Source organism: Octopus bimaculoides, chromosome 18 (genome assembly GCF_001194135.2).
Source record: "Octopus bimaculoides isolate UCB-OBI-ISO-001 chromosome 18, ASM119413v2, whole genome shotgun sequence".
Taxonomy (NCBI): Eukaryota; Metazoa; Mollusca; class Cephalopoda; order Octopoda; family Octopodidae; genus Octopus; species Octopus bimaculoides.
Window position 1 is genome coordinate 18,646,211 of NC_068998.1, and position 4,010 is coordinate 18,650,220.

At 37.5% G+C, this 4,010-nt stretch overlaps 1 long non-coding RNA gene across 1 annotated transcript in view; it reads right to left on the reverse strand.

Moving 5' to 3' along the window:
• LOC128249913 (uncharacterized) overlaps positions 1-4,010 on the reverse strand; it is a 10,113-nt gene that overhangs the window by 5,545 nt on the left and 558 nt on the right. The gene's annotated exons all lie outside the window — the stretch shown is intronic.

A 4,010-nucleotide genomic window follows, 5' to 3' on the forward strand; every position in this document is an offset into this window, starting at 1 on the left:
TATATATATAAATGAGAATGTGTGTCTGAATCTGTCTGTGTGAATCCCTAAAACTTGAGAACTACACAACTAATTTCATTCAAATTTTACACATGCCTTACTTACGGTCCAGGTAGTGTTTTAGGCCCAAAAAGTTTTTAACTTCTTGCCTAGTGCGAGCCCAGTGCAATATCACATCTCCTGCACTATTGCTGTATTACGTGTCAAAAGTGAAACAATAACATCTCTCTATTCTAATGTCAGACAGTTTCACTTTAATACTGAAACTATTAAAGTGAAACTATTATCTCACATATATACATTAACTATAAAAACACTGTCTGGTAACATATAAAATATAAACTGAAGCTAAAACTTATTAAAATATTCTTATTGTTTCTTCAACTTACTGGACAAGGGCTCCTAGCTCCCTTTACTGCAGGCGAAGGAGTAAAAAACGAAGATGTTTTGACTTGTCCGGCATTGCTATTACAGACAAATTAACAATTCGACTCGAGAGATAAACACAAACCACCTCGTGCTGACTGCAAAACTCCCGCCAAATTAGACAGAAACACACACGCACGCACGCACGCACGCACGCACGCACGCACGCACGCACGCACGCACGTCCATTTCATATATCTTCTTCCAATTTTTGCTCTCTGCAAATAAAATTTTTACGGATACAACTGCTTACAAAAATAGGGATTGATATATAATTTCTTTCTATATTCATAATTAAATCAATGTTTTCATGATTAGACACAGGTCCAATAGAATACCTCTCACAAACACACTACGTACAAATTCGTTCTTCAGGAGTTTTCAAACTACATAATAAGCAGAATTGTTGGATGAAGACAGTAGGGTGTTTTGGGGTAGATTTCGCTGCTATTTCTACCAGGTCTAGCTACCATGTAGAGGTCTGATCTTCATTTTCATTCACATATTTGCATTTCAAAAATTAAACATAATCTTTTCCATAAATCAACTATCGTAAAAATTTTCTACGATGACATTTTCTATGTATGTGTGTGTACCTTAAAAGACGTCAATCATCATGACATACACCTTCACTCACTCACTCAAACTTTCTTTCTCACTCTCTTTCTCTCTCACATACACACGCGCAAGCACGCACGCACGCACGCACGCACACACACACACACACACACACACACACACACACACACACACACACACACACACACACACACACACACACACACACACACACACATCCATTTCATATATCTTTCAATTTCTGCTCACTGCAAATAAAAAATTTTACGGATACAACTGCTTACAAAAATATGTAATCGAGAAAAATGGCATCACTAATATTTTCTTACTCATGTAATATTTACAGTACGTCCATTTTAGGTCTAACTGCTAAAATATTAAGATTCCCTTTAATGAATTTATCAATTACTATCATATTATGAGTTTCATCCTGCTGACGTTGAACGTGTTTATCGTTTCTGCTTTATCTCATTTGACCTAAATTAATGTAATTTAGAATAGGTTTGTTATGTGCTGCTGTATACAGGATCAGATCTCCATACACAGGTTACATTCGGCGGAATCGCCGTTCCCAAACTATCTGTTAGGGAGTTTGCCGCCCATGATCCATCTTGGCAGTGTTTACAGCTCGAAATATATCTTGGGTAGTTTTGTCATCCTTAGACAAGTTCAGAGTCAGCTGCGTTTGGAGAAGGATCCCCAGTTATTTCAGTCGTTTTAAATAAACTGAATTTATTCGGATGTTCTTAGGCAACTTCATATATCTATGCTATCTTGATTTAGTGTACCGTCTTCTTATGAACGTTTACCTTTCTCTACATCATTATCATTGAGTTTTATATCATCGTAAATGATTTTTACCGTACAATATTCTCTATTCCAGAATTGTGAAGACGACAAAGAAAAGAAAAATTATAACGCCTTTCTTTTTTGACTTGCTACATAAAGACAAGTCTTTAGTGAAGCTTCGACAACGTATGTGGTTTATTTAAGTTTGCTATCACAAAGACATTTATGCTCAACCATGGCGATGCTGAGCTGTGATTATTCTTTTGAGTACATGTCAGTTAGATGGTTAGTCATGCAAGTTTACTGTGCACTAACTGTAGACATACCTAATGTAGCACGGACACATTGAATCAAAAACGATATTTTCAGCAGCTAATCGGAAGTATCACGATGTGTAACTAATATAAAGGTAAGTTTTAGATAAACGGAGTCCGAGAAACAGTTCCATTTTCCAGTTATAGTTTTGGATATCAGTCATGTTACTAAAACTTTAAATTCAATAGCACAATACCCTGTGGTTAATTACCGTGAAGTAAGGTCCCTGGGAAACACTATTCTGCAACCCTAGTTTCCAATTTAAATTCCAACCGTTTTATTTCATTTACATCTCCAATACTTTTTGGAAATTCCTGAAGTACTAATAGATCTATGTAAGATAGCTGGAAGAGAGAAAAAGAAGAGATTTAGAAAAAATGGTAAACGATGTTTAATCGATGTTTAGTCGGTCTCTCTGTTATCTCTCGTCATGCTAGAAAAACCAGCCAAATTTCTCTCAAACCACATCTTAACATCATAAAAAGAATATGGGATAATCATAAGTGTTCTAAATCAGAGTTGACTTGAAGCTAAACGATAATATCAATAACAACAACAGCAACAACAGTAGCGATAACAATGATAAAAGACAAAAACAAGAACAGTTTGGTTTTCTCCTATGTTCTGAGTTTTTATGTCCTGCATGATTCGACTCTGCTTTTTACTCTCATCCCGATTACGGTAAAATAACTACTTGATTGTACCCTTTTCTCTACACAGTTTTAGACGTGTAACAATGTAAGAAATGATAATTTTCATTCAACTATTTTCTGTAGACTTCCTCCAGCGCTCCACAAGCTTGCTTATTCCATCGGAGAAGAAGGCTTTCGCCTGGTCGGGCAGCCATATATGCACTGTTTACTGCACTTCTACGTCAGTATTAACTCGACAACCTCATGAAAGATATCTGAGCTGTTCAATGAAGTGATAGTCGGAAGAGGTGAGTTCCAGCAACTCGAAACCCGATCTTCAGTGGTATTGTGCAACTTGTTGGTTTCAGTTTGTTAGCCAGTTTCACACACGTTACCAGTGGTGTCCTTCAAGGGACTGTTTTGGACCCGCTTCTCTTTATTATCTATATAAACGATATATGGGATAATCATCAAATACAGCAAAATAAAAATATTCATAGATGACTCTAAGCTCCAGAAAATTGTCAATATAGAAGACCATGAGTTGAACTCCAGTCAATGGACGGACAAAAAATAAATGCAGTTAAATGAGGGGAAAGTTGAACTCCTGCACTGCGCTCAAACAACCATATTCTTTTCCTTCGAGGGAACGTTTTACAGCATCCAATAATATCAAGGACTTAGAAGTGATTGTGAACAACAATCTCAGTTGGAGAGCCCATATCAACAATAAAGTCGATATGGCTCGCAGAAAGAGGAGGGTACGCAATATATAATTAAATGGAGGCTCCTAGAACAACCGGAGCCATATCCCAACGGGAGCAAACGATGTAAGCTTTGCTTGGCCCAAAAAGAGCAAGGATCCTGAAAATCTCACTTAACCCAGGGACCTTTTAAAACTCCAAAAGAGAAGTATTTTTGTCAATGCCTTCATCAGAGACGTTCCCTGTTGCAAGCTTGGAATTCCCCATTTGCCAAATAGGAAGACGCCACCAGCTTCGAAAAGCGTTACGGACACGGCTGGAACCAATGTAAGGGGGATAAGCAGGCCCCGCCCGAAGGCTTACCGGTAGGGGTTTGTTCCGGGTATTTTTCTATTTACAAAGCTAAGTAAGGTCTTCCTCCTTCCAGTTGTAGAGATGTTAAGTGCCTCCGGCCATTTGAATCTGACGAGTTACCTATACACTTGAGCACTTTATATGTATGAAATCAATGGTCAACAAACAATCTTCGAAATATACATACATACATACATACATACATACATAC